Source organism: Acanthochromis polyacanthus, chromosome 12, assembly GCF_021347895.1.
Source record: "Acanthochromis polyacanthus isolate Apoly-LR-REF ecotype Palm Island chromosome 12, KAUST_Apoly_ChrSc, whole genome shotgun sequence".
NCBI classification, from domain to species: Eukaryota; Metazoa; Chordata; class Actinopteri; family Pomacentridae; genus Acanthochromis; species Acanthochromis polyacanthus.
This window is the reverse complement of record NC_067124.1, coordinates 13,704,037-13,730,072: the sequence shown is the minus strand read 5'-3', so window position 1 is coordinate 13,730,072 and position 26,036 is coordinate 13,704,037.

Here is a 26,036-nt window from a genome sequence, read left to right as displayed (position 1 = left end):
TATAAAGCAGAAGATTCCAAAATGGAGAAAATTTGTGGCTTACTGCTGCATCACGCATCTTGATTTTACAGATTCCAGACAGGCTGGAGTTGATGGTAGAAACTTTGTTCTCTTAATCTCCAGTGTGAGCTGATTGCTTATGTAAGAGCAGAACTAACAAGCTAAGTGAAAGTTAGGAACACTTGATTTGTTGGAGAGCTATTTTGCCTCCTTAGAAAACCTTCTGCCTCTGCATTGGGAGCATTGTATTTTTGTGTTGTCTCTCTGTCCATGAAACTCTTGTTAACACAATATCTCAGGAGGAATTTTCTTCAAATCTGCTTATTCTGAAAAAATAACACACTTAAATCATATTGCACTTATTCAGAGCCATAACTTGAGAACAGACCATATTTCACATTTGTTCACTCACTGAGCTGGAGACAGTGTAATCTTGGGTGCCCACCTTTAAACTGTGTTAAACTGTGTCAGACATGTGTGCATTTGAGGTTTTTTTTATCGACCACAAACTAGAGCAGAGAAGAAAACGTCACATTCTGTATCAGTGTTTTTAAAGGTGGGTTCTTGGGTGACCAGATAGCTCAATTGGTTGAGCGAGAAACCCACGAACAGGAGCTATAGTTCCTGATGCAGTGACCGTGGTTTGATTCTGGCTCGTGGCCCTTTGCTGTGTGTCCCTCTTTGACTCTTCTCCCAACATTTCTTGTCTCCTCTCTATTGTCTGCTACAATAAAGGCTAAAAAAAAGTCCCCAAAAATATCTTAATATCCTAATAAAATGTGGTTCCATCCAGTGAAGCAAAGGCTCACCTGCAGTATCAGGACTGAACCAGAAATATGCTCATTTTCTTCTGTGTTCATGTAATACTGCCTGATTTCAGGAACAAAGTTAAATAAATAGATAAATAAAAATAGAACTATAACCTTTTATTAAATTCCTTTAAAGTTCTCACTATATATTACATGAATCTTGATGTAAACTGCAACTTGACAGCTTTGCTGAGGATACAGCCACAAACCATTGCTTCTAGTTACGTATGAAATGATGTCTAGTCATAAAAACAAAATGCTCTGGCAAAAACGGCACAGTACAAAGGAAATAATGGGAAGTTAATGTAACCCACTAGTGCTAATATCTTCCTGGCTGGACAGCATGTTACCATGTACAGTAATTCACCAGCTCGTCCTGTTAGCTTTCACAGTCACATATTTTACAAAGACACATGGAAGAGTCTTGGTTTGCTCCTTTCTGATGTAAAGCTGAAACAGAAAGATGCTTTAGAAACGTCTTTATTTCCAGCCTTTATATAAATCAAAGAGAAAACACTTGATCACACAGTCACATGATACGAATAATCACAGGAAGCTGTAGGATCACTGTTCAAACACTGTACAATGTGGATGTAAACGTGATTCTGATGCCTCTAAACTGCCATACACTGTGTTTTTCTACTCTAAACACTCCATCATACTATTCAGTACAATAAACTAAATACTTTACTACACATTTCTAGCAAAAAGGCTCGTAACTTGTTTGGGTCTGATTCATTCTGTTCTACCACCCACAGTGTCACTGCTGTTGACTTGATCTGATTCTGTGTCTTTTACTGCCGCAGCTGTGAACTTAAGGAAATCACCACGCAAATAAAATGCCATTCCAATTGGAAATCAGTTTCAGTGCATCTGTCTCAGTAATGAACTAAATAAAATGGTGCATTTCTCTCATTACACCGCAACAGAAAACATGTGACCAACAGCGCTGCAAACAAAAACAGACTTTCCCGCCATGTGCAATTGATCAAACACTGTGAACTTTGCAGACAGAAAGTCACGGTGAGATCATGACCTTGTACTAACTGTGGGTTACTGTGCCTGTTGGTTGGTGCGCCTGCACTAAGGAAGTCAGTCGCTGAAGCTTTTTTGCTGGAATGTGAAGAAGTGCAAGAGGAACATGACGATCTACAATCTCCAGGTGCCAAAAGAGGAGTCAACCGAGGTTGGAAGGAAATGAGCAATTTACGAAAACAGAAAGAAACAGAAATGAAAACACACAAAAAGAGGTTTTAAACACCAGACAAAAATCTTCCTTTATCATTTTGTCATTTTTTTACCCGTCTTGATGAGTAGGTTCAGTGAGTAAGTATGTGAGAATGTGTTGTCGACTGTATTCTGTGTAAGCGACTCGTCATCAGCCAAAATTTCTGGGATTTGATGATACTATCTGTATCCATGTGTTCTAATCAGGTTGCAGGAAAGTCCCAGGAATATTTTGGGACAGTGTTATTTAGTTCGAGCTATTGTATTCCAATAGTGATATCTATAAACAAGCGATATCATCAATCCCCTGTGTTCAAACAGAGATTTGAACAACAAATCCAAAATTTCTGTTTTAACTGTGGTCTGCCATCTCTCCTCTCATACAGTCCCAAAACAAGCACCTGCACGATCAAGATGCTGTTATTTTGTTTGTTATTATGGATTAGTGTTTACAATTTTCCACTAAAAGAAATGATTTTTCTCAAAAGCCACACAAGCACTATAATCATGATCAAAAAAGTTGATTTAATCTTCATCTATTTTCAGAAATCTTGTTCTTCCGTAACTTCAGGTGAGTCCCAAACTCCCTCCAAAGTAGCAGCTAACATCCCTGCAACAACCCAGCGCACGCTTGAATGACAGTTTGGAGGACTCCCGTATGAAAAGAGAGTGAAGTGGAGGGACGAGGAGAAGGAGGAGGAGGAGATGAGAGGTATGCTTGGACTGTTTGTTTCCATTCAGTGTTGAAAGAATATCCTTTCATGTGCGCTCATATACTGGTTTCTGTCGTCACATAAAGGGCAGCTAGTTGAGTTTTAGTTGCTGGAGATTTACAGAGAATTATGAGGAGACCCGCTTGTTCCTGGGCCCAAGTGTTTAAGTGGTCTGACTGATAACGCCTTCACAAATCTGTGTCTCAGAGATGTGTGGAGACCCGTTTACAACAACTAATGTCAGAGGCAGGGTTGTTGCAAAAAACTCCATAATGTGCAGTAAGTCAGATTTCAGATAATACTGAGCACAGCAGTGAATCATACAAGCTGATGCTAGTAGATTGGCATCAGTGAATCAGCTTAAATTCTGATGACAGATAAACCTTTGCTTCTAAACCTTTTTTAAAAAAAACTTTTCCTACGGCAGTAGGTGTATTTTTCTCACTATATTAACATGTAACAGCTGCAATAAGAGCAAGAACAGAGGAAGCATTCAGTCTTTAGCTTATTTCTTGCATAGAACATCGCAAATTGTAATTTTGTCTGTCAGCATTGTGAAGGCAAGGTAGACTTTGTTATGAAGCAACACAGATTAAATAACGTGTGGTTATTTTTAATGCATCAACACAGAAGTTTCTTAATCATGTCTGTGATTTGTCAAAATCATCTCATGTGTGCTGAAGTGTTCTTTAAGTTTTACAAATGTGCTCATATGTTATGCTAAGTCAGATTTTAACATTTTTATCAAGTGTTGTGTAATTACTTATTCGCTGTCCAGGGTGCTGAATTATGGGCTAATAGGTCATACTTTATTTATACCTGATTTTAGATAAAGGCCAACATTTGCCATGACAGTAAATCCTTTCACATTGAGATTTGCTTTATGTTTGCAAGAAGAGACCCTCATGGCAAACAGTCTTGGGACGATAATTAATGTCTCTGTGCCCAACAAGCAATTTATGTAATGTTAGACTTACAATGGATGATAAATGGATGATAATGGTAATGAAAGCCTGCTTTTACTTAGCCTCTTAAAAATCAAAATAGAATACTTATTGCTTAACCTTCCTTTTTACAGCTTGTAGGATGGTATAAGGTGGTGCATGATGGAGCACCAAATTGCCAATGTGCCAAAGTTCAGTCATTTGTCACAACTAGATGGAATTCGAAAACGTGTTACAGTTAAACACACTAGTTAAGCGAAAAACAAGCTAGAACCTGACAAACTGCAGACTCTTCTACTGCTGTTTGGTCTTGTAGTTATAGCCGGAGACCTTCTCCACATTAAAGTAGAGATCCTACATCAGTTTGAGTCATCCCGAGCTTCTAGACGGAGATCCTTCCAGATTTTGACACTGTGCTGCTTCTGCAGGTTCAAGGTGAAATCGCAAATTTGCAACAGCAAGTGGTCCCAAAAACACATGAACCAGGTCTAAATGTCGATCTCACAATGTCATGGAATTGTGAATCTTATTTGCATGCATCTGATGGTGCCACAGTTCATTTGAGAACAACAGGAAGTCAGAGAGATTTGGCTGCACCTCCTATAAGATCACGAGAACTTAAGGAGTGAAACAATTCCCCAAATAACTTGTTTGCAATGATATCTTCATAGTAAATGATGGGAGAAATTTGATGCAAATGTTTTTGGTGTCCATTAGGTGATTGTTGAGGATGTAATTTAGTTTTGCTAATCATGTATGTCAACTTGAAAATGAATCAAATATGTCCAGAACACAATAAGAAGGTGAACCTGCAGATGTGTAGATAAAGACTCATTTAGTGTTTTATTATTATTCGGTATTTTATTCGATGCACTTATACCAAAAAAGGAATAATAAATAAACCTAAAATGTTTGTTTTTCATATTTTCTGAGGACTGGATGTGTGCATATCTGCACGGCTCCTCAGCCAGCCTGTAGACCCCGACGTTCACAATTGGATGCATTGTTCTACACAATTCTTCTTATCAGTTGAAGGCTACGTTACTCCGTAGCTGTGGCAGGCAGCAGGTCGTGGTCCAGCTCCACAGAAATGTACACTAAGTGCAATCACCATGACAGCTTTGCACATAGTTGACCACGTGGATGGTGGAGGATCTGCCTCCAGGTGGAGATGAGATCTCTGTGTGTGCATTTGTGTCAGACTGCTGTTTAAGTGTTTGTGTGTTTGTGCATGCATTTGCGAATTCAAATGTTTGTGTAACAGTGGAGGGATGAAGAGCAGAGCTGTTGGTTCATAAGATTTGAATAAATACAGTAAGATGTCAGCAGCTGCATGACTGTTTGAAAAGTCAATATACTCAAATTCATTCATGTTTTCTCCTGACACATACCTTTGTAGGTATTGTTGTGTTGTTGGAAAGCTGAACATCAGATTTTCAAGTCACTGCAATGGCCTTTCCTACAATGCGAATCTTCTCTCTGTCCTTCCTCAGAGACTAACACATACTATTTTGGTTCTTTCTGTTGTCACATTAAGACACGTTTGTTTTCCACAAGTCAGCTGGGAGAATTCTGAATATGAATGCTGTGTAGCTGCCTGTGGAGACACAGAGACAGAGGGTGAGAGACAGACAGAGGCTCAGAAACAGATGGCTGTATTCAGCTATCTGCCTTTCGACTGTTAGAACACAGCCTGGGACACAGAAGTCTGCATCACTGTGGTTTGGGTCGCTTCAAATCTACAGCTCTCTGGCTCTGAATGCTTGAATAAACAGATTCATACTCACATACGGGACAGAACATACACAGATGCATGTGTACACAATCGCTGCAGTATCCACATACAAACAAACTGAAACACATGCAGCTGAAAAAACATTTTAGCTCAGAGGGAGATTCTAAGACATAAAAACTGTCTTTCAAATTACATCAAAAGGGAATGTTGGTGTGACCAGTATAAATCTAATTACCACTTTGTGCAAAGAATTATTTTCTTTTTAAGATCTGGCCTATTGCTGAACATAAAACATAGACATTTGCATAATTACAGAGAGTGTCAAAATGACTCACAAAGACAATCTTTAATTTAGTGTCCAATTAAAAAGCTCTTTTATTGCGCAGACCCACTAAAAGAAGACAACTTATTTTACTCATTTTAAATCTAATGAGACACTTTGACAATTGAACAGTGGCATAAACGACTTGCCTTCTTATGATATTTTATGTTCCTGTGTTGTGCCTGGAATGTGCGTATGGACAACTTGAATTTCTAATAATCCAAAGTTGTAAAAGAGATTCATCACATTCCTCTGCTTAAAGGTTGCATTACCCTCACGGTCCTCTGGCCAGGTGTCAAAAATGTCAGCACTCAGGCCTGTTCTCCAGATATGTTGGCGTTTATGTAGGCTTAATATCGGACTGATCTAAAAAATAATGCTGTGCTCCTATGCCAGCCAGCCATCCAAGTCCAGATTAAAGTTTTTTTTCCCCCACTTTTCTGTGAAATTGCAAGCAGGTGTTCATCCCAGTTTCTCTCTCCTCCTGCTTACCCCTATAACCTCCCTCCTCCCCCGCCTCACCTCATGCGTGTAGAAGTGTAACATTAGTTCTCAACCTGTCTGGTTTAAACAAGTTTCCAAAACCAAAGGTATCATTAGGACGTTGACCTGAGCATGTACGAAGAGGAAATTAGATAAGGATCCCACTGTTTGTTTCTCAGTACTTGTTCTTAAAAAGTCCCATTCATATCATCACAGTTATATTATTTCTTAACTGAGCAAAGCAGAAAAAGGGGAAGTATGGGCAGAGTAATGTGGAATTTGACTGCCGGCCAGACTGGGATGCAGTTCATTTATGCTGCAAGTAAGAAAAGCATTTCAGAATGTTTATTTTGAAAAATGAAGTGGGAAAGAAGGATAATGAAGTTCTACTTTTACTGAACACAAGATGGCATGAATATGTTCCTTTTCTTGTCTTTTTTGACACAGTGTCTTCATTAGCTTTCTTCATGAATACAATAACCAATAGATAATTGTGTTAAACCTTGGATGCATGGCCAACCAATACCTACACTCTTCCATGGGTGGGGTCAAAAATGACCCCAATTGAAATCAATGCATTTTTGCAATAAACTTGAGACATTTCTTTCATGTTGGTTAGACATTATACATTTTGTTCAACAAAAGAATATTTTCAGTTTTGATATGTTCTTTCTTCACTTTTAATTCAAATTTTATAACATAACAATCACTGAAACGGTATCAAAACATGTTTAATCTTCCTCCGTATTTTAAAACAGACAGAGGGACACATAAATTAACATTCAGTAACAATAATCAATAACATTCATAACAATCATAAAATTCATTCAACATTCATGTTCAGACACAAACATGTCTCTTCTCACTCTTCACAGCTTTCACAGACTATTTTCTTGTGGCTGTGACCATTGCAGACAGGGCTTTTGCATTTCCAACAGAAGTTGGTGGCTAAATGTTAGATTGATGGCTAAATCATTTGTAGCTTTGTAAGTAAATCTACGGGCGTGCGCGCGCACACACACACACACACACACACACACACACACACACACACACCTCCACCTCCACTCACATTCACACTGTTGTTACACTGTTATTGCACAGTATGTTAGCTCACAGGATTTTTAGGTAAAAGTATTGTTAGCTAACACACACGTACACACACACACACACATTAGGTAGCCTATTATATGATCATCGATTATTCAATGGTGTATGTGTGTGTGTGTGAGAGAGTGTGTGTGTTTGTGTTATCTAACAATACTTTAGCTATCAATCCTGTTAGCTAAGATACTGTGTAATAACAGTGCAACAACAGTGCATGAGTGTATGTGTATGCGTGCGTGCGTGCATGCGTGTGTGTGTGTGTGTGTGTGTGTGTGTGTGTGTGTGTGTGATTGTGTTAGCTAACAATACTGTTTGCTAATAATAATGTTAGCTAACAGTACTGTTAGCTAACAGTATTGCTAGCTAACCACAAACTAGGCAAATTTCACAGATATTCACATAAAATTCACATATTCTGTCAATGAAAAATAAGTTCATAAATGGAGATAATACTTACATGTATAATGCTGTGCAAAAATGACCTCCTAGGTGGTGGGACTGCTGACATCAGTTGTATGAGGGACAGTAAATGTTTATTTACACTCACAGTTGCCAAGTACCAATGTTAAGTGAAATATCCCATTGGAAATACTTGGGGTCATTTTTGACCCCGCCCATGGAAGAGTGGGGTACTGATACAAAAATTGAATTTTTTTTTAATTAATGAAAAAATGAATAAAACTGCAAATGGCATCATGTCACAAACATGTTTTATGAGGAATACCTGGAATATGAAAATATCAAAACTTCTAATCTTAAAGATATTAAGGATTAACAACCTCTGGGGTCAATTTTGACCCCACCTATGCATCCTAGGGTTAAGGTTCATTTTAAGGATAACAGGTAATTGAAAAATTAATAGTAAATGCTTCGCTATAATCTAATAGTATTCCAAGAAGATAATGGAAGATAAAGAGTCACCAAAATTATTCAATAATGTCGGAAACACTGTCGAATCTTTCTAAAAGTTCAGCCACTATGAGCTACTGGTGATATCAGACCAAATAAAACTGTTGGCAAAATGGAAATCGTGCCTGTTTTTAAATCATGCTTGAAATCAACAAATTTGATACGTCTGTGGAAGAAAATAACATCGTAACTTGCAAGAAAACATTAGAAAATATACAGAATGTTCTCTGTACTATAAACACAATGAAAAGAGAGCAGGTGCCAGGACTCGGTATTCGCTCTCGCTTTCTTTGTGCCTCATTATAGATCAGACAGGAGATAATATGAACTGAATCATCCCAGTAGGAACTTTTTCAGGAAGTATGTGTCTTCTCTCTTTCTCCCATAGCCTTTTGCTCCTTCTTCTTCCTGCCTGTCCCCAGTTTTCCCTTTTCCCTACCCCTGAACTCAAATAGCACAGCAAGGAAATGGATGAAATGTTTCTTTTCAAATCCGCTGCACTCCCTGTCCTGGAAAGACCCAACAAACTCTCACCTTCTTAAATTCACATCTCTGCTTCTTCATCTTCACTCTCCATCTCTCATCTCGCCGTCACTCCTCCCCTCCCTCTTGTTCTCGTTCTTAGTCCTTTGTGTCTTGGCTTTAGTCGTCTTGATGTATCTGGGAAAAGCTCTCTAAAAGGTGCAGCCAAATCCCTTAGATATGGAGACGGTTCTTGTCTTTTTTCACTCGTAGCAGGTTGAGATTGATGTGCCGCGTAAGTGGTCTTGTTCTATCCAACTATTAAACACATCCATCAACCTAATTCTCAATTATTAAGATGAGCTAAACAGCGTGGGGGAGTCTAAGTGCTGGATTGCATGGTTACTGCTGCTGCTTCAAGTGATTAAATAGCATTTAAGAGGTTTGGGGTCTTCACTCATCTCCTTCCTTAAATGCAGGTCTGACTGATGCTCCATTTTACAGGAGAAGCCATCAGGATGTTTGTGTGTCTTAGCATCAGGCTCGAATGTCATCCCTTGTTGAAAAACTGATGTTGAGCTGAGCTGCACTGCTCAAACTCCTGATGAATTGCTGAGCAGATTGAGCCTGTGAGAGGAATAATGTACTGCTCTGTCCGGCTCATTTCCTTTCAGTTAAATCATCCTAGTGAAGTATCCCTCTGCGCCTTTGAGACGCTGAATTCTGTTTTAATGCGATGCTGAACTTGTAGTTTGGGCCTCGCATTGAAAATCAATGCATGAATTATTAGGCTGAGGTTTACCATGGTGCAGATACAGTATATACTTTCTAAAGTGCTGAAAGTCGGAAAAATAAAGCAGCCAGGATGCATTATGGAAATGATTCACCCTTACTACTGATTAAATGTTGGGATATGTCAGCTTCAGCTCCACGATCTGGCTCTTGTGAGTCTAATAATACACAATAAAGGTGCATACACCTTCATGAAAAATCATTGGAATATCAAATGATTTTAAATTGTATCACCTTGCAGTAACTACAATGAGTCTAAGCTGGCAAGTTGAACATTTCATCAAAACCAAAACAGTTCCTTTAGAAAGACTATAGTGAAAAAACAGGCCCTAAAGTAGACTCTCTATGCAACAAATGTGAACACACATATGATCACTGCCATACAAGTTAGAAATCCTGTGATCACTGAAACACAAACTATAAATTTCTCAGTTTTTGACCTACAGGCTGTTGCCATCTGTATGTCCATTTTATGGCTCCACATGGGGCAGAAATGTCAAAAGAAGTTAAAAACCTGATAGTAAAGGATACAAAAGATGCTAAAAAAAACAAACTAAAAATATGTCAAAGCACAGCTGCAGGAGGAAAAAGGATGACCAATCAGTGCTGCACTGACTCCTAAAATGACACCACAAACTTTCACAATCTACATCTGAAAAACAGAAGACCAAGTGCTTCAGGTGTGGCGTAGGGGCTTTTAATCAAAACTGGAGTCTTTGTGACAGCTCAGAAAGTGTGAGGAACAATGTATAACATGAATAAACAGCATTTGCCTGCTCTTCGGCACTAAACTGCAGGATTAAGCTTTACTCAAATGTATGAAGAGAAGCCTGATGAGTATTGGGAACACATTCTTTGGTCAGATGAGACCAGGAGTAATTTGTTCGGCTCACATGAGGTCCAGCATGTTTGGCATGAGGCTGATACATTGCTGCATGAGTGCAAAAGGTGTTGGGGAGAATAAATGCCTGCGGCTGTACCAAAATACTGGCTGAGAAGATGATTTCCAGTCTGCAGAAGCTTGGCAGAAAAGAAATATTTCAGCATGATAATGGTCCAAAACACACTGCAAAAATTACACAAGAGTGTGTCCAAGTAAGTAAATGATCTAACCTGAGTTCAATAGGACACTTTTGGGGTACTTTAGAGAGGAAGGTAGAGCTACACAACCCTCCAGCAAAGAGCAGCTGGAAAAAAATGGTATTGGAACACTCTGTCATCAAACATAAATGTGGACAATGTACTGACAAAGAATTGAATCCCAGTAATGGAAGCACCGACTTGTTGCATTGAGTCTGTACTGAGGAGCCTGTATTTGTAATATTGTATATCGTAACAGTTGTTTTTAAAATTTACATAAGAGTCAATACTTTATTGTTCAATTTAGAAGTTATTGAGAGGTGATACAATTTTAAATAATTTGACATTTAGGTGATGTTGCACACAAAAGCATACTACTAATTTGCTGGCCTAACCTTTAAAATGTTTTGCCTTATTTTGAAAAAGCATGGAACAATGTTACTTTCTGCTTTATTTGCTGATCTACAAGTTTTATTGTACTAAAAACATGGGAATTACTTTTTCTCTGTTTTTTTGCCATTGATCTCTTGTAGGTAGAACTGTAGTAAACTAATCAAGTAGAACAGAAATAATGACGCCTAACATCACTGAGTTTTTGATATTCTTGCCTCTACTCTGTTGTCATTTAGTGTTTTACTACTGATAGGGTGGAGTTTCATCTACAACTTTGTATTTATTTTAAATTCTTGACAGACTGAGCTCTTAAAACAAGCAGCAGCTGCACATTATTCTAACAAATTACTATTTGATCTTTGTTTCTCTGTCATTCCAGTGCTAAAGCGATGACAGTTCAGTCCTGAATTTGAATGTTTTCCTCATTATGAACGCAAAATAGGCTTAACAAAGAATAAACATGTGGATACAACTCATTAATATTGTAGAAATAATGGTGAATTTTTTGTAATCATGTAACATTAATGGCCTTTTAGCAAGACACTGCTTTGAACACAAACACAGTTATTGTGTTACTTTCACCTCCAGATTCTGTTTGGCACATTCTTCTTAAATGTGCACGTGCTCATGTGTATACACACCTACACACACACCTACACACACACACACACACACACACACACACACACACACACACACACACACACATACACACACACATACAGAAGCACACGCACACACACACATCTTTACTGGGTGGTTTTTATTAGCTTCCTGCAGCCTACTCACCATATATTGCACCGCAGCATTCCACCAGAACAATTTATGGATTTTATTGGATTTCTACGGATGTATGCTTCTAGAATTGTTGGAAAACTGTGGCAATGTCCAGGCTGACACACACACACACACACACACACACACACACACACACACACACACACACACACACTCACACTATGTTTTTCTATCATTGTGGGGACATACCATTGACTCCCATTCATATCTAACCCCTAACCCTTACTCTAACCCTAACCCAGACCAAAACAATGCCTAACCCTAAAGAAACGTTTTGAAATGAGGTCCCACAAGTGACATTGTTTTCGGTTTTCCAGTTGTGGGGACATTTGGTCCCCACAAGTATAGCCAGCACCTGACCCCCCCCCCCCCCCCCCCCCCCCCCCCACACACACACACACACACACACGTACACACGTATATTTATATATATCAGTCCCATCTGCTCCTGAGAGGTATCAAGGCCGGCAGCAGCTCGCTCTAATTGGCCTGTAGTCCCCTCAGCTTTCTGCAGGGAAACCATATCTTTAGCCTCCACTGTCTCACCAGGAAATTCGGAGGGACAGGTTCCTTCCATGCTCTGCCAGCAAGAAAATGTGCTTTTTAGCCACCCGCTTCAAAAATGTGAAACACATAAAGATATACACACATATCTTTGGTTCGGTGATCAGGACGGCCACATGCCTGACAGTGTTTTTGCTGACTGAAAGTGTTCTGCTTCGATGTTCATCACATGTTTTCCAAGAGTGGACTTCCTATCATAGCAGAGTTTTAACTTTGTTTACTTGTCCCTGTCGTTGTTTCTCTCTCTGGTGTCCATGATGTGCAGGTGAAGGAGAAATGTCCGTGACACTGACTTTCTTGATCAGATACCACATCCCTTATCTTCAGCTTCATCTCTGTGGCTCTTTTCTTCTCTTTCGATAGAAATTTGAATGTGCTCAAGAGACAAACTCTTCAGTTATTTGCTTTTTCAAGGGACTCACTTACATACACAGTATATTCTGCATGCTCATGTATATCCACTCCATGACCACATACATCAACATGTATGATGTGCATCTTGTTACAATGCCACGCTCACTGCATACAATGCACACAGTGACTTTCTGAGCTGACTGTAACAGAAACACCTGTTTCATAAAAATGTCTCCCACAAAGTTCTCACAGTGACAGACGGAGACGTGAGAGAATGTCTGCATGTGTTGCCATTTACCCTTTGGACATGGGTGAGTAATTCACTTTATCATTATAACAAAAGCAAAATGTAAATCTCTGTTCTGGTGGCATGAAAGTCAAAAGGTCATCCCAGGTAACACATGTTGGATAGATAGGTGGACAGACAGATGTCTGCAGTGGACAAATGACGGCCTGATTTTGGACCTGAGAGGTGTCCCGTAGAGCAGAAGTGAAAGACATGGTGTTATCCTACACCTAGCTTCCACAATGCCTTACTCGTGCTCAGAAACACTTGTTTCTAGTCTGTGGCATGTGCAGGATCTTAGTGTCATATCAAATAAGCGACTGAAGCATGGCAACATTGTTTAGTGCTTGTTCAGAGCCAACTGTGCTGTCACCGTGTTAGACCACAATTACTGACACATGTAGAGATTTAAAGGCATTAACCTCAGTGTGTAGGCCTGAAAAACCACTTCCTCTGTCAGAGTTATGCCCCTCAGCTGTGGTTGTTCACGATAGGTACACTCAGGATTGTGTATCTGTGATGTTTTGCAACACTGATAATGTGGAACTTTTGCAGTAAATGGTCTTCGTCATTCGTCTGTTTCTTCCTAAAACTTGATCCAAACTCTACTTCACTCGCGATAAGATGAAACAACTGCCAGGCAACATTAGTTTGCTGATAATTGTAACAGAAAGTGCAGGAAAAGTTGGGTTTTTAATCTTTAAATGGTGCAGTGTTGGGGTGGAAGCTTTTCCTCGGTGGATAGGGGCAGCGTTCAGCCCTCGCTGTGTAGGACATATTGTTCTCAAGCTGCAACACTTCCTCAAAAGATAAACTTCTTCTCTCAGACATTATATCAGTTTGCGTTTGTTTGACATAGCAATCGCAGCTCACTGTATAGCTAACCCCAAAGGTTTATATACAATAGACTTGTGAGGGAAGCGGAGTGGGTGTGGTTTTCTTTTTCGAACAGAACCTTTTTTTTTTTTTTGCACACATCTTGCAGACATCAGCTGCTCTGAGAGCAAACTCAGGTTGCTCCACTCAATCTGTGGGCCTCTTTCTCAGTCTTCCAGATTGTCACAAGATAGTCACAGAAAGCTTCACTACCACAAACTGGATTATAAAGAACAATGGATTCCAGCAAAGGACAAAAGAGTGCAACCCAACCAGACAACACAACACAGATGCAAAAGAATCAAGAACCACAAGGTAATAAACAAGCATGCTTTGACAAATAACAATTAACATAAGGTTGTTTTTTTAGTACCACACTCGAACATTCTTTCATATTACAGTGTAAAAATTTGCCATTATCCACTTTTATTGTGGCTTTCTGTACAATATTCATAGAAACCATGGGCAGAAAAAGACAAACTTTGTGTGTGAACTTAGTAGGTTTCTCCTCAGCTGGGGGAGGTCATGTTTTGCTGCAGGTCCACACTATGGTGTCTCTAATCACATTAAGTCATGATATATAAATATGTCATGGCATCGTGGGGGTGGACGAGGAGCAGAAGAGGGCAGTTGTGATAAATAGATGTGGCAAACCCAGGATGGCGGAGCGTGAGAAGGTCGAGAAGTACCAACTGGAGCAGATGTGGAAGGGGAAGTCCGAAGTGGAGAAAAGCTCTTCTCTGCCCGGAAGGGTAAAATTTCATCTGTTTCAATAAAGTACATGAGAGGCAAGCTATAAGGAACACTTGTAAAGCACTACTAGGATATCAATAATGAAGGTGGAATAGAATAATCATATTTTGACCAACAAAAATTCCAATTAAACGTCTAAGGAAGAATTTAGATGAACAGAATGAACAACTTTCTCCATCACCATCATAAAAACACCCAATGAGGGAATATTTTTAGGGAAATTGCTGTTCCATCCTTCCAGTGCCACAGACTTGTAGAACCAATGCAGAGGAGCACTGCTGGCATGCCCAAAGCCCTAACAACACGCCTTATGTTGGTTGTCAGCCATTTTTACACACATTAAAAAACTTTATTTTGAGTAATTTTCCTGAACGCTAGAACCCAGTGTCCCAGCAGTTGATGACTGCCTAAAAACTACAGTTAAATTGTGTGAAACGTGTATTTTCTCAGCCAATGTAGGCCTGAATAATTGCGCTTTTGAAGGTGTGGTTTTCCTAGCAGCGTTCAAACTGTTTAAATTATTCTACATGTTAAATACATCGCGTCAAACTGAATCAATCAATCAAAGCAAATTGCAAAGGATCATCATTATTACGGCAATTATTTAAAAGTATGATTTAGACCATTAGCAAAATGTTTAGACAGACATCAGTGGTGACTGCAAAGAAACTCACAGCAGATCCATATTTTTACTGCATTCGTTGGACTCATTAGGCCAAAGCAGTGAATGAACATGAGGCCAAGTAATTGATGTTAAATAGAAAAATATTCAAATATGGTGCAGACATATTTATGTATTTATTTATTCATTTATTTGATAGGGACAGCACATATTAATGAACATATAAATATGTAAATATGTCAGATTATAGCCACAGGCTAATTTCCATCTGTTGTCCCTTTACAGGCTGATGGAGTAGTCACATTAAACAGTAACAGAAAAAATACGGAAAAGAATCAAAAACATATAGCTTCCATATAACACACCAGCATCCCTCACATACTCCTCTTTGTTTAACTTTGCATGGAAAAATTCTTGGGACTCTCCCTGGTTTTCATAACTCAAGCAAACCTGAGTGATTTTTGGATTTGTGCAATTTTTCCAAAAAGTTTTTTTTCCTCACTCTCATCTGTCTTGTTACTAAATATTCTTTATATACACATGTAACCACTGCATCAAATTTTGACAGGCCATTTGATCCTATGTGTTTCATAAGTCCACAAAAAGGGATCTTTTTTGTTGTTCCACTCACACATTTTCTATTCTAAATGAAAAAATGACTTATGTACACGTATATGGATGTCATCTACTTTACAAGCTCCATATGGTGTCTTTGGAACTTGTATTCATATTTTTCTCTGTCAACTTGGCCACTTAAAGGAAAACATCAAAGTAATAAGAGTAATTGTGACTGGTGTTAATGTGTTTTGTTCATTGTTTGCTTTGACAGGTACATTAAAAAGTTCTCAGAGATTGTTATCAATAAACACAGAGATAGGCAGTGAAAACAACTGAACTTGATCTAATATGTTATTTTACCTTGAATGGGAAACATTTTTCTAGCATCTAATTTGGTCTATCTGGCTCCAATCAGGGATAATTCAAGCAAACACAAATGGTTTCGTTTCCTAACGTTTAAGATAAACAGCTCTTTGGTCTGGAAGGTCAGCCAAAATCTTAAAAAAAAAAGAAGAAAAACCTCTGGCTTGGTGCATTTTGCTCTGGTTGAGTCCTTTAGGGTTATTGAGTGCTGCCAGTGACTTCTTTTTGAGTTTTCTTAATAGATTGTGTGCACTTGCATTCCAATCAGGATCATTTAGGCCTCAGATGAAACAGAGCTGACCAGTTAAATACATTCCAGAGCTGATGTGTTTGATTTCAAACCACATACATTTAATTTGGGGCATTTTATTTAGGATTCATGTTCATAATGTCCACCACATGTATGGTGCAGATGATGTTTTCACACATTTGACATTGTTTTGCTGTATGAACACATGGCTGCAAAAGAAAGGCAGTGATTATTATACAGTTGGAAAGAATACCAGATCATAAAGAGAACACAAGCTGTTTTTGACAACAGTATTCGACAAATCCAATGCCATCGACACGATGGAAATCATTCCTCTGCAGCTAGTAAAAATCATCCTTATTTTTATTACAACAACCACACTCAGAATGGTTTGAAATAGTTTGTTTTATAGATGCATTTCTCAATACCCTGTAATTTGTCAGATTTTTGAGTGCCTGTGTATTTTATTTATGTTTTGGTCTCAATGGGCCTCAGTGTTGTAAAAAAATACATCACAGTTTTGTATACACGTTCATCCACAATCCACATTATATTCAGAACTGAGCAACGATCCACAAAGTTGCAATGAACGACTGTTTGGAGTGTTGGAAACTAAATGTTTCAACTGCAAATGACGTGTGCATGTCAGCGCTGCATTTGAATCACATTAAAACTACAGATGTTTTCATAACCCTCTGATCTGCACCAAAAAAAAGTTTGAGGGCCCAGCTCTGTTAGCTGCCCACAAGCCAAGAGTTTGGACAGAGTGAAAGGCAAGAGGTTTTCATAACCTCATGTCCCCATCTTCCCTTGGTCCGAGTTATACAAGTTTATGACCCTTGGATGTGCTGTAGAGTATAGGGTGATGATGCCAGGCTGAGCTGTTGCTGTTATTCCAGTACGGCTGTGCAAACATCAGGCAAATGTTATTTCCTTGGAGAGTAAAGCAGAGGCCAATGATTGGTGCCAGAGAAAATTATCAGAATTATTACTTAGATGCTTGAGGTTAAGGTGGCAGGGCTTTAACCTCACATTAATATTGGTCACTATGAAGGGAGATTTTACCAAAGCAAACTTTTAGTGGTGTGGACTTGAACCCATCTAATCCTGAGCTGTGCTACAATATGAGTTGTATGTAAATGTCTGGCATCAAATCATTCTTTTTGTGCACAATCTGGAAAGACTGTCATTTGTTTCCATTTTATCTGGGACCTTGATGACAGAATATATCACAACCGAAGACATGACGGTCCAATTAGATGATTTTCAGATTGAATCTAAACTTCTTGGAAAATGGAGCTCAAGAAGTGGATCTGACCTTCAATTGTTGGTCTTTCACCAGACAAGCATGATAAAAATGGAGCCCAGCCAATGACAGAGCTAATGATTTATCATTTATAATCGATTATAGAGTGGACGCGGTGTGATACAAGCAGCTGAACTGAGTTCCCTTCACTGAGTTTTTGCACTCTGGATAAATTGTGGAAATAACAGGAAGGGCTCAGCTGAGACACTACTCTGTTGTGTTAAATAAAAACATTTTATTGTGTGAGATTTAGGAGCTATTTCTGATTTGGTAATGTGAAGGTACAACCAAGCAGTTCTTTTAGTGATGCCACAATTTATTGTAAAACTCCAGTCCAGAGAGTGTGGGGCAAAGTTCAGCAGATGAACATTATCAATCAGAAGGATAAACACAGAGACAAGCTTAAATCCAGTTAGATGGACTTTTCCATCTCTCCTCTGATAAGGAAGATGGGAGTGGAGGTGCAGACACTCAGAAATTAACTCCCCAACCAACCAGACAAGTCAGGATGGGGGGTATGGATGCATGTGTTATGCAGGTTTTTTAAAAAGTGCACTTGCTGGGTCATAATTTGGACAGTGACACAGGATTTATGGGATCTAATGAAAGTTCAGCAGTTATTTTTATTTATTGCATCCAAGACCACATACACCAGAAAATAAAGATATGATGATGGAGGCATGGTGTCTCAACTAAGGAACAACATCCATGGCTGATACATTACGAAAAATTACGGTAAGCGAAAAAAATTGCAATTCCTTGAATGGCCACTTGAGGCTGACTTCAGAGTGAGTCAGTTCCCATAGACTCTCATGTTAAAGTGTTCAATTTTACAGCAGAAATAAAGATGTTTACAGGCTGGTGCAAAAAAGAGTTCTGGTTCTAATGGGCCATTTTGACATTCATAACAGCTGTACAGTGGATGCGCTTTTATGTAAGTCATCCATTTCAATTTTACAAGGGCTTTAACTTATGCATATTTAAGGTCGTGGCTGCTTTGATTGCCAGTTGGTTCTGTTACAGGACTCAACTCCACCTTCACCCATTTTCTGACTTTTGGGGTTGGGAAGACTCAGGTGTCGGCAAAATGGCAACATCTAGAGCTACCACATTGGGTTTTTAAAAACACGATTCAAAAAAGTTATAGGTGCTGTCACAAAGGATTCATCCATCTTTATATACAATTTATTGTCTCAGCTTTCATTGTATGTAATGCTTGTTATGTTGCTGGCTAAATTGCACATCCATGATGAATAATACAGAAACTTCAAGACACTACTGTGGTCATTTAAAAAAAAAATCTGAGCTGAAAATTTAATCTAGATGGAAAAGTTTGTCTACAGCTTGTTTTTGATTTCACATCCTGCAGTTAAAGTAATCAGACAACTAAACCAAAAGTAAGCGAGGTGGGTGGCAAGTAAATGCACATTGACTGACAGATATTTGTTTACAGCAGCTGTTAGACCAGCGAAGACAGAATCGCAGTCAAACAAGGATGAGCAGGTAGGTTATCAACATTTCCATCAGGTTAGCCATCCATGGATCCAGATAAATCTCCTCTCCATTCCACGCCAGTGGAGACATGAGCCATGTCTGGATCTTGGACTGTGTTAATTGGACCTGCGCTGTTTTAAAAACTGATAAAGAATCATGTAGCTTGTTTACACTGAGAAAAACTTTATTAAAGCTCTGTCAAGGCTTCAGTGTAGAAACTTGATTGGAGCCAAACATCTCTGATTGAAAAGAAAAGTAATCAGTGCTGAAGACACAATAAACAAAGGTATGTGTCTCAACACCTAAAAACTCAAGCACATTATAGGTAGTAAGATTAATTCTCAGTCCATCTGTCTGAAGTGTTTGCGCAAATTTGCCACGAGTTTCTGTTTTTCAAAGGATAAAAACCATGTGTTGTTTGTGGCCTTTGCACAAGGAAAATCTGGACTTTCCTTGCTGGGTTTCCACCTTGTTGTTTACCTTTGGATTAAGCTCTGAGCCTTTAAGGGCTGGGTCAACACTGTCCCACTTCTTCATCAATCATCCTGTGCCTCCATCCATGCCTCCACCAGCTCTGGAAAAACACTCACACTCCTCAGGTTCTGGGGTTGCAGTCATATGTGTAACAACAACATGATGCTGCAGGAACGGACGCATTCCTGAAATTCCTGCGAATTTGCGCGTGTGAAAGTTTGCGTCAGAACACGAGGAAGGAGGAAAACGGGCAAAAGTGTTTAGAAAGATGAGCTGTCAATAGAGAGCGATGAAAAGAGAGGAAACAGTATTTTAGAAATGAAGGAAAGAGAGAAGGATCTGAAATGGGGTAGGAGGGAGTTAAATACTTCCAAACAAACAAAACTCTGCTTCTCACACCAGTGGAATCCTCTTCTATTCTGATAATGAACAGAGAACAGTCAACATAAGCATCAACATGACTGCTTGTACTTTTGTTTGTAGTTATACGTGACATTTTCCTGTGAATCTGAGTGTGAACATCCTATCACGGATTCCATCACAGCCAGACAGACACCTGAAGCTACAAGGTGTACGCCGTATACTGCACGTCAGACTTCTCTTTCAGCACTCGCTCATCGTCATCACATCCCATGTCAGGGTTTTTATTTATAGTCCATCATCTGAACAGCTATATCTGCATGTGTGGATGAGAGTGTGTGCATGTATAGTTACTACTGTTGGCTCAGTGCAAGTGGAGCCACATTAAAGCCTCTAAATGCTGCACATTTAGTGCATGACAGAAAAAAAACTAATTATAAACACACATGGATGGTGTTGTAGAAATTCAATTTAATTTAAAGCATTTAGACAGATCAAATACAAATGTATACCTTAGATATAAGATACAGTGCAACTCATAAATGACTGGGATGAAACTGTTCTCAGTCTCTTCCACAGAAGTTGTTTTATTGGCTAAACATGGAAAATATATTAAGCCAAAAGCAGCTTAATAATTAGTGAAACATTGGTCCAAATCCAGTGTCACATTCAAGCCTTTACACAATCTCATTCCTCCTTTTAAAAAAATATTAATTTCCTCCATAATGTGTCTTTTTTAACAATTAAAAAAGAAACCCTTAACCAAACACAGGCACATTTCAGAAACTCCTCAAGTGTTTTTTCAGGGTGGAAGAATATTTTGATTTGAGGTAGTGTTGCTTTTTGGCCTCAGCCAGGTCTTTCTCGGATATTATGTGTGGTCACGATACAAATCATGGAGGAGCCTGTCTGTGAGCTGTAATGCCGTATTATGTCCAAAATATATCAAAATACTGATCAGTATGCAGATAGGCTGTGCAGACAGACAGACAGATGAAAAGCAGCCAAACATTTGTGTGTAATTGTTTGAGTTGTGAGAGGAGATCCACAACTTTTTGGCAGCAGTGAGAAGTTATCGTGAAACAATGATGATGAATCCACTGGGAAAGTTTTTGTGTCAGTCTTGCAGAAGATTTGACAAGAGGGAAGGTTTCTTTGCGTGTTGATATTACAGTAACCGCATATAAACAGCCAAAAATATTAGACTGTAGAGGTTTGCAATTACATTCTAGAGACGAGTTTTACATTATGTCACGGCAAAAGGTCACAAAACCTAACAAGCATGAGTCGATGAAAGACGTGACATGATGTCGCTGACTGCCAATAAAATGGAATCTATAATGGAAGACAGGTCTTTATAATGATAGGTAGCAATGGATTATTTGCAAAGGAAGGGGAGAAAAGGGGAAAGTCGTTTTTTTTCCTTGAATGTCCTGAGCTGATGTTTAAACCTCAATGTGTTCCAGCCGTGCAGAGCAAAGCAGAGATGTCTTGATGTTTCCACTCTCAGGGAAATCCTATCCGTCTGTGTTTAAGCATGAGTGTGTATGCACATGTGCACGGACATACATACTGGTCATTTTTTTCTCCTTTTCATGACCTTCCATCTATAAATCTGTTTTCATCCCAATTGCTCCACATCCTCTCTCCTCCTTTGTCTCTTTCAACCAATCACTCTCCTGTTCCAGTCCAGGAGAACCAGGAGAATAAACCCAATGTAATTATTTTTTACTGAAGCCCCTATTTTTTCTCTCTTTTCAATTCGCAAACAAAACACGAAGTAAAAACAGATGTAGTGGTTTGTTTTAGACATGCAAAGCAGCTGAAACCAACCCCAAGGAGTGGGTGTGATATCCCATGAGTCTTTGGGGCCACGCACATTCTTTTGGCCAAGCCCAGATACCAACACTCACCTTCAATTAAACTCTCTGACTAAGTGCAGCCCCAGTGTAAACACATTGTTTCTTGTTTCCCAGATAAGACAAACATCAGATAGGCTATTATGTGGTCTTTTATGCCACTGTGGATTGTGTGAATCACTGTCTTTTTAGTTTACGGAAGAAAGACGAGACTCGTACGAAATGCAACAGAAGAGGAAAAAACAGGATAAAGATATGTGTAGAAGAGATGCCATGTAGAAGCAATAAGCAGAAGCTGTCAGAGCCTCCATCGGTATCCAGCCTGCCTCTCTTCATGCTCCATTCATGGCACGACCTGTTTTGGAGGGCGTGGTTGTTGTACTGCAAGTGGCAGGTCTCACTAAACATGCTCTATATTAACAAAATCTAATTTGGGAGAAGTTTATTTAGAATTTTCAAATCTGAATTTCTGCAGGACATTTTCAAAGGTGTAAATATTTTTTTTTCTTTGCATCACTTGTCGCTACACTGACTGTATATCATATGTCGACCATTTGCACAGTGGATCTGCTGCAGAATGAATTTGTTTAATGGCTGCACTTGCAAGTCACACAAGGTATAAGGTTGTGGCAAAACATGACAGTGAGCTTTTCTGAAGAAATTCCTGGATGTTCAATCTCTGGAAAGTGCTGTGAAACTTAATTTTTTTTCTTTTAAATTTGTGAAATATTAAGAAGTTAATATTTAGAGACTACAAAAGACTTTATAAGGAATTAAATTACTTAACCGTCAGCTGGGGGCAGAAATCAAGACTGACAAGGAAGCTGCATTTGACACAAAGCTGACATTTCCTGTATGCAGAAAGCTTAATAAAAATAGTCACTTTATGACCCATTTCTGTGTAAAAGCATCATGCACACCTTGTGTAAAATACATACATAGGCGACTGGTCTATTTCAGCCCGATCTCACGAGGATTCGTGAAACTGTCACGTAAGTTTTAGTTTCGGTTTCGTGCGCACCAACACGATTTCGTCATGTTTTTCGTGCCGCTCACCACGAAATGCGCACCAATGTATTTTAAACGGCGGACTTTTCGTGCCACTCAGAACGTATTTCAAAAGAATGTGTATATTATATTTTTAATGTAAAACCGTGGCGAATCCAACGCTATATTTTGCATGACATCGTCCCTAAACATAACCCTAACCATAACCCTAACCATAACCTAACCATAACCTGACCATAAGCCGGTGGTACACTTACCAATTTGCATAGGAATTTCAAGAATGTCCGGCGGCCGGCGGCCGCAAACGCGATCACACAAGCAGTATACGCCGATGGACAGCTTAGATCGTCATGAATCCGCCGGTATAAACCACTTTCAGATGTGATTACCACAGCGAAAAACATTTCGTGGTGAGCGGCATGAAAAACATGACGAAATCGTGTTGGTGCGCACGAAACCGAAACTAAAACTTACGTGACAGTTTCACGAATCCCCGTGAGACCGGGTTGTCTATTTTGGATCTCTGCATATCCATCATTTTTCGCTGCTTCTGGCATCTGGTGTAGTCCTTTTCATTGATTATATTTAAAGGTTAACATTGTGCATTTAGTGTAGTCATGGAGTTAATGGACAAAAACAAATGCAAAATATTCAGATGTTTAATTTTGTCACACCAACCTTTTCTTAAACAATTACTGGCAACGAAAGAAGACAATGGGTGACTAATGCCACAGTGAATAAGTCTACTGAAAACCAATATTACACATTTTTTCTACATGTTTATTTAAACTGAATGGTATGAAATTACAGTTTAGCATATCATCTCTTTATGTTTAAGAAAAACTGACTGTAAAAAGATAAATATATGAAAAAAGTTAACTGGAGAATTCACACGTTGCAAAGTCTCATATTTCAAAGGTTCTGACATTTTAGTTTAAGTAATAAAGGACTTTCAATTATCAAGTATTTTTATGGGTAAGAATGATGTCGAAAACACATCCTATAAACAACTAAAAGAAAATAAAGGTTTTCTTTCTGGTCTAGTGAAACTAAAATAGCACCAATTAGACTGTTATAGTAACATTACATAGACGAAGGATTTTGGCGGTAAGGACGGCTATGGTTCGTGTTGTTGTCACACATTGACAGAAATGTCTGAGTCATCAACCGAAGAAAAATAATTATTTACAAAGGTTGGTACCACTGCAGCTCCACTTTTACTTAGTAAGCAGTTGGAGGGGAAAACCTGACCTGAATATTGTTCACTGCTTACACTTAAAATACCTCAATAACCAACGAAAGCTTTTTGGAAACAATAACCAGCATTTGCTCAAATTGCCTGTTAGGTTCATGAATCAAATGGTCTCTTTGGCTTTTGTAGGTTTTGACCTATTTAAAACAAATCGTGTGTAATTACTGGAGATATGCCACGTGTTATTGACAAAGATTTTCCACCAACTGAAGTTTTCAGATTGATTTCAACACCATCTTTCTTTTTACATTTAATAACATCACTGTGTGGAATAAAAGTCCAATCTACATGTTGATATACAGCAAAGTCTTACTGAGTAAACGTTACTTCGCTATTATTAGTGGGCACTAATGTCAGAAAATCACATGATGGAAATTTAGATAAAGGTTACAAATGAGCTAAAAATGACTCTAAGCTTAAAAAGTAAGGAATTTTTGAGGAATTCTTCTCAGGCTCAGCTCCATAAACACACATATTATACAAATCGATGGATTTCATTGATGCAATATGGATGCTAAAAGGGCAGAGACTGTTGTAGTTACCACAACATTGTAGATCATCATGTTAAAATGTGCTTTGGAAATGGAAAATAACAGCAGAAAAGCCACAGCAACTCATCTCAGTTTGATTATAATTCAATTTAAGGAGCCTTTCTTTTGGTTTCTATAAGATAAAGACCCCATGTCGCCATAACATGACAAGTTTAGGCCACTAACAAGCCTGGAATGTTGGGCAGAAACTATTTGCTTCATAGGATGGAACACAATAAACCAGATGGAAACTTAACTGGACTTTGGACAACAAACCGAAAACATACCCTCATATTATCTTTGTGTACTGCTGAGTGATGAGTGGAGCAACAATGAGATTTAGTAACTCAAATCCAAGATTAGATGATGTCAGTCACCTATATATAACTTCAGCCAATATTGGAAACAATGTCTTTCATGTCTCAACTCTCATCTTTTCTATCATCCAACCAGGTTATTCTTTCCCCTCACGTCATATCTCTGTGATGTATTTGCGTCTCACACAGGATACCTTGTTTAAAGTTCATACAAAATGATTGAATGCTAAATAAACTTCAAAAACCCACAGTCAGGCAGCAAAATTTGTCTTGGAACAGTTTTTTTCAATCAAAACCCAAAGCAAGAAAGACCCGAAATCAAGCAAAAAGCACGTGCACACAACTGAAATGTTTTGTAATCTGTCCAGTTTCTCCAGCTGTTTCCAGCTCTTTGACCACAGAGCCTCTGAGATCTGTTAGACTCCGTGAAAAAAACATAACAATTTGTCAATACATCAAACCAGAAAACACGAAAGCGCAACATCCAAATAAAGACTGATTAGAGTTTTGCAGGAGCTAAGCGTGGCTCTTCTGGCTGATCGATACAACACTGAGCTGGACGCGGTGAGGAAGTCGTCATCTGGATCCAATGAGGCGGCTCAGAGAAAGTCTGCTTGTTGAACTTGTTGAAGGGGCTCCCTGACAGTTACACAAACTCAATTCTCTCTTTCTCCCGTTCTTTGTTCTCGTCTCTCGCTTTCATTTACCTTCTCAGTTCTTCTGCTCTCAGGTTCTTTAAGCTTTACCATCCTCGTGTTTTCACTCCGTCTCTTTCCTCCACTTTCCGCTTCAATCGATCTTCCACTTAGCGGAGAAAATGTGGTTCTACTCAGACACTTTGCTGAGCCAATCTTTCTTGGCCAGACACTCTTGAAAACAGATCACATATATACTGTACCAACTTCAAGCCGCCTTTTCATACTGGAGGTACAGTGTAGTTTTAAGTGATACATATATACTGATTTGTCTTTTAAAGGTGGCAGCTTTGTACTTGGAGGAAGCATTTGTCTTTCAGCAAACAATTGCTAGAACTTTT